A 13814-nucleotide genomic window follows, 5' to 3' on the forward strand; every position below is an offset into this window, starting at 1 on the left:
ACTGCCCAGCAAGCTCTGTCCCAGGACTCTCTACAACCAGGCACTGCCCCACGGGGTGGCAAGATGCACAGAGCACTGCACAGCCACACGTGGAAAAGAAAATCCTAAACACAAGGCCAGATAAAATTCTCAAACCAAAAGCACTCTCCAGCAAACATTCTTTTCTTTGGAAATCTATTTTAATGTAGTTAACATCAGGATACCTGGTATTGTATAAGCAAACATTTTTATAAAGTCTGACACAAAATGGGAGTGCCAATATTTACTTGCCAATTAAGTGCTTCTGCACTGTTTTTCTTAATATAAAGTAGAGCAGCTCATTCCATGAGAATATCCATCTATTTCAAGCTTGGGTGAAGAAACTGAGGCACTGGGTACCTCTAGAAGTCTTGATCACTCAGTAGGAAGGAAAGGACCAGTATTTCATATATGCCAAAATATATTTCATATATTTTTTTTCTCAGGAAAATCACTTTCACAGACAATAGCTATCAGCACAGAAAGGCACTGAATGAAGTTAAGAGTCACTTTGGTAAATGTGTTATGAATTTGAATGTAACATTGCCTGATGACAATACAGGGAAAAAAACACTATAAATGAAAACTTAAATTCAAATGTAACAGGTTTGAACTTTGTCTATAGCATACCCAGTGCAAATTGGTTTTTAACCATAAATAAATGTTGGGTGGATAAAGCCTGTAAGATCTGCTGGCAAAGATGCACGGTCAGAGCTATAAATATGTGGGAAAATCTAATAGTTCAAATTTACTCCAAAGGTCATCTGGAGTATAAATGTATTCTCAGAAAAATTATGCAGAAATTTTATCATTCTCTTCTTCACATGGGCTGAGATTGCAGGAAATAAGTAAGTCCTCACAAAATATAATGACAGGAAGAGAAAAATGCCTGTGCTGTGACTGAATCCAGTTTCTTCTAACAAATTATTATGTGCTCTGTGACATAAATTCCAACCATTAATCACTTCCATAGGCATGAAGCCAGAAGAATAGCACTATTAAGACTGGTTTCAGCTAACCCCTGAAATATTTTACTCTTGAAAAGGTTGCATTTTTCTAGACAAAGGAGGTTTACATGCAGCTTGGCAAGAAGTTAATGTGAAAAGGAAAAGCCAAAACAAAATCAACTTACAACTGCAAAGCTTTGACTTCTGAATGAAATGGTTTCTTCATATGTTTTGCCTATATATAAGCCAGGAAACATATATAATCAGTGAGTTACAGTGCACAGATGTACTTAAGTCTTGTTAATGTGGGATGCAACTCCTCTATCATAAAAGGAAAATGCAGTCATTTACCTCACTGACATCCAATACTTGGGCCACAAGAACTGTGTGTGCTTGCCAGATCAAAACATAAGAATAAACTTATACCACAGAAGATACCAAAGGCTTTTTCTTTTCCTTTGCTTGCAGATGGGCATAAGGTCCCAGGATAGTTCTTGCATTGGGAGTGTTTCCAGGACAGCTGTAAGAGATCCACTTCACACTCTTGTCCATAATGAATGGGAATAAGCTACACTTTGTGGGAGTACATATGTGCTAATTAGCACCATTTCCTCTGAAATTATATTTTAATTAAACAACCTTTAACAGAAATCAGACTGACAGCAAGTCCCCCCAAAATATGCACACTAAAAAGCCCCTCCCTCTTCAGCTACAATGGCAGGGAGCTTAGATTCTCAGCCGTGGCTGAGACAACACCACATAACAAAGCCCAAGAAAACTATTACAGGATTTCTGTATGTACATAAAGTAAATAAAAACATGTGCAGATATTTCCCATCCTCTTATATCTCAATAACACTAGCCAATGAGTTATTCATAACATTCTTGACAGCAAGAGGCAACTTAACTTTCCCTTCTTTTTTGTTCTTTTCTAAACATTTATCCCAGGGAGTGGAATTTTATTAGATATTGGGCATGTAAAGTTTTAGGTAGAAAGCTCAGCATTATTTATCATCCATTTATAGAATATTAATAGCTTCATGGTTCTTTTCCCATTTTTTGTCACTGATATGACACTTTTTTCACTGCTGTGTCCACAGAATTAAAACTAGTAAATGAAAAGAGAATGGTACAAGGATGCTGAAGGTGAGCTCTGGGACTATGAAGCAGGGAGAAAAGTGTGTCCCTCTCCCATGGGATTTTCCCTCTCCCCAGATACTACAGCTCAGAGCAGTGATGCCATGATGGAGCACCAGCACTGCTGGCAGGTGCGGGGGACTCCCCATCTGTGCCTGTTCTGAAGGCACAAAACCAGCTGGAGACACGTAGGAAACTTTCTCTTCTGCATTGCCACAGTTTGGTGCTCTTCAATCTCTCCACTCCTTCAATCTCCCCAACTAAGGTTTGCAATAAAAGCAATGAGAAGAATGAAGTGGCAATGCATATTTTAGGAAGAACCAAATGCTAAGCAATAAAGCAATGCAAACCAGCATTATAGATGTTCATCTTTTTAATATTGACAGAGGTACCACACATCCTCTGACAGATGCTCTGTCCTTTGTGTGTTTAATCATGGTACTTCACAAAGTCATATCAGCCTACGTTTTCATCTGTGTCACAAGAGTGATGATGCTGAGCTGGCAATAGACTTATCAGGAAAAACAAAAAATTTACCTTTTTTGATATTTAAAATAAACTTGATTTTTAGATATTAATTTAAAAACATTTTACATTTGAAAGCAATACATATTTTGATACATTAACCCACTTTTTATATTGTCAGAAACCTGACTGGGTTTTCTTAATCAAGATCTTTTCACATGAAACACGTTAATGTCACTGGAAGACACAGTCCCAGAGTTAATTTTTATTAATTAAAGTAGAAGATTTATCTTTTGTTACTTCAGAAGGGTAGAAACTGTGTCCTATCAGTTGGATGGGACAACAGTGATACATATTCGAGTGCTTAGGCTGATGTAACCTAAGAGATGAAACTACAGTTTCACTCCAAAATAGAACTGTGCTAAAGTCAGTCTGTATATAGAAATATCATCAATGATACTATAAATGGTCTCTACATAATGGTAGACTGTTGAATTAAAATGTGTCAAAAATCACAAAAATGCAGCAATTTTATATTTGCTTTCTGTTCTGTGCAGAAGTAACAAGCTTTGCAGATGCAGAATGTCAGTAGGCATCTGAAGGAAAAATCTGCATTTGTATTCTGAGAACTCAAAGGCACTTAACATGAGTTTTGTAATTTATTGCCATCATGGGAATCATAACTTTCAGGAAAGCCTGTGAGTTTCTCAAGCTATATTCCCAGCATCAACCTATTTACAGAAGGAATTTCAATGAGAATTACAATTATATGTGGGGCTGATGAAAAGCATCTTTTCCCACATTGATGCTGCTAGAAACTGCCAGGCAAAGCATATTTCAGCATTTTCTATCTTAATGATGAGATTCAGGAATGCATATACAGTAATTGTTTGCAAAAATTAAAAAAAAAAAGAAATTGCTGAGGTTTATATATTTCATTGCTTACCTTAGTGTATTAATGTCTATACAAAATTCAGCATAGCACAGCCAATTAAAAACATGAGTTGATGAATACTTATGTTGCAAATTGGCCTCTGGAAAACTCTTATCTACCATCAGTCAGATCATCACAACAATTGCTACGACTGGTCTCGCAAAAACAATGTCTGTGCGCTCAAAGTCCTGCTTCTACACATTTCTCTTTAAAAAAGCTGCAAATGATTTGGGTAATTTATGCAGTTACTGTATTTCTAGAGTACATAGCAGACACAACACTGTTCCCTAATATTGCCCTAAAGTGCCGTTAACACAAACTTCAATTACGTGAATGATATCCTCTACTTCCTAGGAACACAGGATACAAAGAATGTTTACGTAACATTTTCTAGCACTGGAAATTTTACACCTGTTTTTTTATGAGAAAGATAAAACCATCATGAAGTCAGAAATTTTTGTTCCTCTTAGCTCATCAATAAAATCATATCCATTTGAAAATGTTCCAGATATGCATTTTATATGGAGGAGCTCTGCTTTGGACTTATTCCCCAAAAATAATAAAATCTGACAGGACTGACACCTTCAGCTGCCTCTTAAGTGCTTCCACAGTGTAACCACAGCAGGTGCACCTCTCAGCAACATACAAATTTCATATAAATGTGAAGAGAAAAGCAATGTGATTTTGAAGAAAGTTTAAGGGAGAATTCACCATCCAGATAACACTTAACTTCTGTCATCCATTTCACTCAGGACACAGATGTAGCTACAGCAATTTTCAAAGTATTTTGAGGTTGAGGGTGCATTTCCATCTCTGGGCAAAAGTCCCAAGAAGCCCAATATGAAATATCATTCCAAACATGCATTTCTGAAACTGGCAGAGAAATATTCAAACTTTTGGCACCATAACATTGCTGGGCACCAGCTGGTCCTGTCCCACACATTGAGCCACACACCTTATACACTGGCACCTCATATGTGACAGAGTTCCAGCCTGCTGTTATTTTATAATATTGTCCCAAGCCTTCACACTAATGAAGGACTGATTTATGCTCCAAGTAACATCTGAATGTGAGAGCCACAAAGGAAATAGTTGGGTCAAATGTTACCTAAAACTGTGATTCCATATTTAGCTTAAGCTGCTGGAATGCAGGCTGCCACCAACCCTCGTGTGCCCATTGCCTTCCTCTTGTGAGCACAAACAGCAGCCCACCAGAGTTCAGCTCATACTGGTTATGGTCTACACATTGAGTTACTCAGTATGGATTTACATGAAAATGTGATTGCCTGTGAAAGTTTATCTTCAGAAATGTTTGCTCCTGAAGTTCTTCAGGATGAGCTGCTGCACTTCCATCCACGTTCCTTCCAATATAGCTAAATATGTAGTTTTATACAAATCCTTGTAGAAAAATCAAACAAGGGAACTAGTTTAGGCAACAGTAAAGTTCTAAGTCAGTCCCAAGTCCATGCAAACTGCTAAAACTACTGCTTAATGTTGGCTATCAAAGTGGGATAAATCCCACCTTTTGAGGAAGAACGTCTGGCTCAAGCAATCTCAAATACTGCCCTATTCCACACCCTCAAAAAAGTACACAAATCTTCAAAATAATCACTGTAGCCATGTGTACTGCAAAGCACTCCAGAAAAACAGCAGTGTGACTATTGGGCAAGGGAGGTACATTTCCCCTGCTCTAATGCAAGAGACACATGCTAGGCAAGGAAGACTTCCACAGGAAAACTCTCCACTGACCTGGAAAATTCAGTTTGTACCAGCAGCCCTAGGAATTAAAGCTCCCACTGTGTGCATTTGCTTGTATTGAAGAAACAGACCCTGAGGCATGATATAGATTTTTTTTTTTCTTTTTTCCTTAATTTGTGAGAAAAGCCTACTCTGAATTTGGGGAATTTTCTGGGCTTTTTACCTGAAATTACTTGTATCCCAGCCACATGAAATCAGGTATCTCAGTCTTGCTTTATACTAGGGCAGAGGAGTCCTCAGGCTGAGATCTAGTACCTAGAAAATACCTTGGAAGTGCTACTCCAGAAACTAGTTCACAGATTTCTCTCTCCTTTTGACTGTTATTCTTGAAAAAGGAGAAATTAATATTTGAATATAAAGGGATAGGTTCCCCAAAAATCATAAAGTTGAAGTCTCATAAAGAACTATAATTATGTTAATATTTTGTCACATCTGTTGTTCTCTTTAGAAGCCTCACAGAGATGATTAAGCAGAATCTTGCCCCAGCTGTGACTTTCAGCAAAGTGGTAGCATCTAAAACATGCCTGCTAACTTTGGACATAGTGTTTTGAGGGAACAGCAGAACAGTTGGTGAACAATTATGGGTTTTGGCCAGTGATCAAAAAACACCATTAAAAGGGTTCAATTGCAATTGCAGTTATTTTCTTGGCAGGTATTAATGAATGTGTTTAATATTTTAGTGGAGATATCAGGTTTCTAATTAGATTAGATGTCTAACACCAAGTATTAGATTTAAAGAATCAATCACTTTAATGGCTGACTCATTAAGATACAGAGTCAACTATCTATGAAAATATTTTAAAATCCATTTTTCTCATGCAAGGATCTGTAAAAAACAAAATCAGTATTGAATAACTGGATTAGGATGCAAACAAATGCAGGTGTGCTCCAAATGATGCATGCTGCAGAATGCTCAATAAGATCTCGCACATGAAAGTAGGCCAAGTTTAGTGATTTACAGTAGAAATGTACCTGGGCACTCAATTTTTTAGCATAACTAATATTACTATGCAATTCTGGTTGCCTTTCTGCATACTTAGTATTACCTATCTCTGAAACAGCCTTTAAAGCAAACACTGCTGTTAAAACAGCATCCTTTAAATTTAATCAGTGGTTTTGACCTATTGATTTGATATGGCTCTGCTTTCCTGAAAAGCAAAAGGTTAAGTCTCAACATGGATTTTCCCTGCCCTTTGTTTACATGAGTTAGATACGTCCGTCTTGGATGGGTGTCCCGATCCGCTCTACGAGCAGGGAGCCGGGATGGTTTGTTTTACTGATCTCAGAGTGCAAAAAACCAGCACGAAAGGATTTCAGTATTAATCAAAACAAATGCACCTTTTATTGAATGACCACAGCAAATGCGATAGAGGGATTAAGGGAGAGAAAAAGATAAGAGAAAGAGAGAGAGAGCGGGGGTTATAGCTACCAAATGTAGAAACAAAGTCCTTTACTGTCCGGCCAAGGATACCCCTGTTACATCGGGGAGATATCAAAATCTCTAGCTAACTCAGAGGTTTTTATTATGATAACTCTATTGAAAATTGCCATGGGTGGGAAACAGGTACAATAAAGAACACATGTAACAGGTAGTCCATGCTCTCAGCAGTAAGCGAGAGCCATTTCCTTCTCGGTCCAGCAATCAGGTAGTGCTTGGCAAAATCTCGCTTTGGTAAGGTCGGCTCTCCCCCTCCCCCGTGTTAGGGATTTCAGTCTCAGTCCTTGGGAGGGGGGGAGCTTTGATATAGGGTTTCAGGGTTTCATGTCTCAGTCCTTGAAATGGGGTTTCGTCCATCTCAGTCCGTCCATCACGGTGGTTGAAAAGCAGATGAGGGATTCTCCGTGGGGGACCACCAAAGGTTCCCCCAGAAAGACCATTTGGCCAAGAGGTGGGGGAAATTCATGAGCTTTTGGAGCAGGAACCATGAAGCAGGTGCAAGCATTCAGGGCAAGTCGTCTCCCTTTACCAGGCTCAGTGTTCCATGGCAGCAAACACACCTGCAAACAATAGCTTGGCAAACCAGCAGGATTCTCAGGATCTTGGTGAGCAACCGTCTCTAAGCAAGGCCAGAATTCCAACCAGTGTCTTTTTGGTGGTCCTGGTTTCTGTCCTTTCACAACGATTGTGAGGCAGATGAGAGAAACTTCAGACAGCAACTTACAGAGGGCAAGAGCTCAAGCACAGCTGGTGTCACAGCAGAGAACCTTTTCACAAGACCATGACAGGCCCTCTATGCTACAGCCCACTCAGCCAGCACATACCCGAAAGCTCCCTGTTATTACCAGTGTAGGTATTGTCTTCCCAAGTGGTAGTGGGCTGCCAGCCACCACCAAAGATTACAGTGAGGGCAGTGAAACACTGCCACAGGTTGCTCAGAGAAGTGTTGGATGCTCCATTCCTTGAAACACTCAAGGGCAGGGTGGATGGGGCTTTGAGCACCCTGGTCTATTTGAAGCTGTCCCTGCTTACCACAGGCTGTTAGATTAGATGCCTTTAGAGATCCATTCCAACCCAAACTATTGTATGATGATTCTGTGTTTTGTAGAGGTAAGGTCACTAACAGCAGTCCTTGTAGTCAAAACCTCTGGAGTTCAACATATAGTGAAACATGGAATTCATTTTTTTTAAATGAACAGGGGCTGCTGAGCTGCTTTATTGCTTCAGAAGAAGAGATGCTTCTGCTCTCTAAGTCACAGCATTAATTTCTGGCATGTATACATCTCAATTCTAAAAGCATTGGAAACATCCAACCCAAATTCCACTTAAAAAAAAATAAAGAGCCGTTTTTAGGTTTTTCCAAACATTTTCAACACAGGTGATGCTGACAACAGTGTGGGAAAAATGCTGAATACAACAAAGATGATTGTCCAGTTCACAGTCTCTGTACAGGTACCACGCAGCAATTAATACTACTCCTTGTCAAAGTAAAAATCAAGTTTTAAAAGGAACATCTAGCTAAAAATTCAATTGTGATGATCCAAATCTCTGTCTAATGAACCACTGTTCTTCCTGCTAGTATCTAAGAACGTCAAGATTACACAAGATTCATTGACATTTTAAAAATGCTATTTAATTATTAACACCAAAACCACTCCGTTAAAAGCTCTGTCTTCAACGCTTTTCTCTGCTGCTGGAGCAAGTGTAGTATTTAGGGAGCTGTGGCAGTCTTTTTTCGCTGCTGTTCCAGAGAGGCACCTTGAAGCAACATGGAAGTACTTTGCTATGTCTGGAGCCATGAGCTTTGTTTCTGCCTTATGCAAAGTGAGCATCAACAACATATCTGACATACACCTCCTGAGACTTAATGCAGAAGAAGCTGACTTCAGACAGCTAAATAATTAACCTTATGAATAAGCAAAGGATTTGCTGCTGACCTGCTTCCCAAAGAGCCTGCATGAGGCTGACTACACTCTTGTTCCATCAGCACAACAAACATCTCACCACTTTCATCCTTCCCTCCACATTTTTCGGTATGTGAAGCTCCAGGAAGTGTCTTGAAAGCCACTGAGCTGTGGGAAAAAGGTCTGGGAAAACTAAGGGCTGCTCAGCATTTTATGGCCCAAAGGCCCCTTAGTGCCCTTGGTATTTTTGTCTGAAGATGGCGAAAGACTCCAATTACCTCAAGTTTCTTGTCCCAGCCCCTGTGCAGGACACTGCAGGAGTTGCATGCAACCCTGCACATTGGAGTCAACACCTGTGTGATGGCAGCATGGGGAAATGAGGTAATTTCAGCCATGCCTTGTGCCTTTTGAAGCCCCTCTAAACAAAACCTGAGTGCAAGCAGTGCCTGAGGGTGAAATGTGTCCTCCTCTCCTCCCAGCTCTGTTAGCACCAGTATGCTCACAAAATAAAGAGAGCCATATCTGTATGTGGGTACTTCTGTGCGGATGAGCTAGACAAGACTGCATCGACATCAAAGGAGGTCTGCAGGCTTGGTTTTATGGGTGAGCCTTCACATACACATCTCTCACAGAAATAATCAATGCCTTCAGGGTTTTCTGCCAGCTCCTCTTCCCTGTTTCCTGCCATTGCTATGTGCCCATCCCAGTTGTGACATATGTTCCATATGGCACCATGCAGGGTGCCATTGCTTACACATTGGAATCTGGTGCTTTTCAGGGTGAAGGCAAGGTACCCAATATATGGCTTGGCTTTGCAGATATAACAGAAAATCAGAAAATTTAAAGAAGCTCAGTGTCTTCACAGAGGAGCAAATGGAAATGAGATTGATACCCTCAGAGACATAAAATGGCACCAGACATGTTTTGGCATCTGCATGCCACCCTTATTTCCACTGACAGCAATGGTTGCTTAAGCACTTTGTACACATGTAGATACCTAGAGACTTAAGTGAAGTTATTTTCATCTAGAGCTGAATCCTGTTCTTCAATCTCTACAGGATAGACCTCACCATGAGCTGAAAAGCCACTGCTATTTTAAGTATTTGGGATTTTTTTTCTCCTTTAGCAGCATACATACTATTAATGTTGTTACACATGACAGCTCAAATCAGGATTGAATTCAACTAGACACTCAAACAGAAATAATCTTATCTGACCTCAACTTTTCAAAATGCCAGGAAATAAAAGATTCAGAATTAAAAGTGATCATGACAAAATAAGTTCAAATGTTGAGATAAACTAATCTATCTCAGGTTTTAGATGACAAAAAGACTAGATGTTACAGGTGATGTAGACTGTTCAGTGAGGACAACTGAAGACAATTAAAGCACATTGAAATTTGTACAGAATGAGTAGTTAAGGGTTTTATAAACAGAGTCCATATTGCACTCCCAATATTCAAGCAGCTCTTACTGCTAAGTTGAAATTGAAGAAAATAACAGCAAACTCAGAGCAGAGTATGCTTTGATGTTTTGTTCAGAGAAACAAACTGAAGAATAATCTGCCTTCTGTTTCACAAGATAGTGCAGTTATTAAATTGATTTCATTTGTAACATTACTTCCATGAAAAAGAAAAAAATAGCTTTTTACATAAAAAAGGAAAAATTGACGGTATCTGGGCTGTCAGTGAAGCATTTCATATTTTCTTAGGATTCAGTATTACACATGGAATAAAATTTTAATATTCTTTTTTTAAACTTCAGCAGCTACTGAAATAACAAAGGTGTGATTATAAGCAAAGATAGATTCCAGATTGATCCCGACCTTAAAATATAAAATCTCTCAGCTTGTTAAAATAAGATGGCATCCTTGAAAGACAGGAGACTTATATAAATGGGCAAAAACCTTGAAAGAAGACATTTAAAGCTAGGATAATTACCTACCAGTACTACCCTATTAACTGCAGAGCTGTATTTATCCTGAAGTCCTGTTTTCAAAAGGAATTGTACTCACCCTGAGCCCATTCAAAACATCTCACCCAATCGCATGAATCAAACCACCATGTCTGTTCAAGAACTGTTCACAGTCCTTAAAATAAAGGTCACAGCAATGGACTATTGCCTAGTGCCACCAGATAGCTCTGTTCCTAGGCACAACCCATTTCTTATTGCATCTAGACCTCCCCTGAGAATAAGATCCAAAACTAACCTGTCATATCTTACCAGAAATGTACATGGCTTAAAAAGGAGCTAATTGAGTTACAATAGAGCAAGGTGTAATGAAAAAAAAATAAAAATATAATGCAGATGGGATTGAACAGGAAAAAGAAAATATCATTATTAGGCAAAGATGTAGGCTGTAGGAAACCAAAGAAACATTAAGAGATCCTTTTCATCCTGGAATAGCTTGGCTTTGTGACCTGCTTGCTAAAGGAGATAAACTCTCTTCCCTTGATCAGTGGATTTGAAAATTCACCATCAGGGATTTTACAGCAACAGATGGCACATCTGTCTCTTGAGTTTCCTTGTTATTCTTCTGCCCTGTAAGAACATCATGATGGATTTGCACCTACATATTGTACACATTGCAATATAATTTGGAATAACTTTGCAATTTGAGTCTGAGGATAATTTCACAGTAACTCATGGAATCATGAAATAGTTTGGGTTGGAAGGGACCTTAAAGACCATCTAGTTCTGATCCCCCTGCCGTGGGCAACAACACCTTCTACTACACCTGGCTACTCAGGTTGTTCTACCTGGCCTTGAACATTTCCAGGGGTGGGCATCCACAGCTTCTCTGGGCAAGCTGTCCCAGTACCTCACCACCCTCACAGTAAAGAATTTCTTTTTAATATGTAATTTAAAACTACTCTCTTTCATTTCAAAGCCGTCACCCCTATCACTACATGCCCTTGTAAAAAAGTACATCTCTGGCTCTCTTGTAGGGCCCCCCTAAGATAGTGGAAAGTTGCTACAACTCACATTTCTTCAAATTAGGTTTCCTCAGGATCCCACAATTAAATGATTCCTTTAACTTAGTCAGCTATTTTGAAATCGAGAGACCAAAGTGCACCTGGGGATAAGTTAATGGTTAACGGCCATGCGGATACTCCTATATAATCTAACTTCTCTCCTCTGTTTTCCCACATTACTCTGTATCCATGTGTGCTGTGCTCTCCTGAGCGCAAACTGCCTGGATGTTACCTCCCTGTGGAAAGGCTGGCAGGCAGCCACAGGGCCCCATGTGTGACCCCGTACTCCTGGAACCACACTGCAGCAATACTACAGCAGTTGTGCCTTGTGCATTGTACGGAGCCACACAGAGGTCATGGACTTACTTGGCAGTCTGGGAAGAGGAGACCATTTAGTCCTGCCTCAACAACAGCCGTGATGATGTGAAGATACACAGATGTATATCAAAGCCATGCTGAGAGGGGTCACTCTGGGAACACTGCTCAAAGCAAACGAAGGGCCTCTGGCACAATGATTTAAAAACAAACCGCTGGAAAGAAGCAGAATCCTGGCAATGCTCCAAGTACCTTTCCCAAGTACCTCTGAGCAACAGATGGACTTTTTCCAGCAAAGCCACCGGTTATGTATAACGCAGACAAAAGGCACAGAGGAGTTCATGGTCCTTACCCAGGCCTCCAGTGACAGCGAGCTTCCTCTCCCCATACTGGAGCCCAGAGCAGAAGCTGGGAGAACAGAAAGCTCTTTCACCCCTGCACGCACGCACACGGAGTGGGAGCGTCTAGCCAGCCCCGAGCGAGTCACTGTGGGACTGCCGTGGTTTCAAATGAAAATAGTGTGATGGAGGTATGTTTATGAAAACATCAAATACAGAAAAGAAAGGCAATGTAAAACACACTTTCCTTTTTATAAGGCATATTTAGCATTTTACAAGGTATACTTTCCCAAGTGAGGAATGGAAAATTGCTAAGACATTAAAAGCACTCAGGCAGACTCAGTGTCATTAAATGTTCATTCAGTACAGTCATTCCAAAGAACTGCATTCTGTATGTGCTCACAAGTAACAAGAAAGACCTTAAGACAAGAACGATGCTCTCTTTTGGCATGAAAATTGCAGTCTTTATCAGTGTTGCAGATGTAAATAATTTTTCATTCCCATCTGCAGCAGCTCTGGCAGACTGTGCACCTCGGTGGCATCACTGAGAGATTTTGCTGCTTTGTCTCTTGCCTTGCCGAATAAGCTGATGACTGGTTACTGATTTTTGGTGGCTTCCATCAGACCAACATCTTCCACACAGGAGGTGGGTGGGTGTGTGAAAGTGCAAAGGCTCACGTGCCTGCTTCCTGCCATCTCCTGTCTCCCAGCCTGTGCCTAAACCCCAGGCTAACTATTCCTCAGCTTTACCCTGATTACTCTTAAAATTAAAAGTACTCAAGCTTTCACCCTGAATATTCCCTAGTGCAGTTTAGGCCATGCTACCTGTTATGTGACCCTTTCTCCACAGCTGGAGGACTGCAACAGCCTTATAAAGAATATTTGAAGGCTACTCTTATATCTGTCCTTCAATTGTTCCAAGCCTCAAACTATTTGCAGGAGTCAACTCCTGCGGCAATGCTCTGAAATGCTCTGTTTCTCACACAAGACGCCCCTAAGAGGTATTTTAAAGAAAACAGCACTGCATGTATTTGGAGAAGGCAACACCAAATGTTTTACCAGAACTCTAAATGCTTCTTCTGGAAGAGCATCAGTGTTGTTCTTCTGCAGAGGCAAGAAAGCACACAGCATAACAGTTTCAAAACAGTTACCATTCAGTAGTGTGAGCAATGCAGAAAGCTCCAAATTCAGAATTTAAACAGAAAGATCCTACTTGCAGCAACTAAAAAATGCAAAATGATGGTAAGAATACATACTTCCCAGAATATAAAAAGTCATGCTCATAATTCTTGTCTCTGCAAGTGAAATGTAATGTCTTAAGTCACCTCGGTAGAAAAGCGGCTCAAGATTATTTCATCACGAAATCATAGAATTTATTTACTTCTCCCTTGGGAAGCTGAATACACTTCAGGCCACTATTTTCCAATTTTCAAAAGCACTTCTAGTCAAATCTATTGCATATATTTCTAAAGTGTCTGTCGCTTCAGTTTCTTGGCAGGCTTTAGATAATATTCAAGAGTTAAAAAGCTACCCTTCTGCAGAGGTTACCCACATCCCCAAATCGTGGCGTTTGCGATTGCTCAGGG

The sequence above is a fragment of the Haemorhous mexicanus genome, chromosome 5 (genome assembly GCF_027477595.1).
Source record: "Haemorhous mexicanus isolate bHaeMex1 chromosome 5, bHaeMex1.pri, whole genome shotgun sequence".
Taxonomy (NCBI): Eukaryota; Metazoa; Chordata; class Aves; order Passeriformes; family Fringillidae; genus Haemorhous; species Haemorhous mexicanus.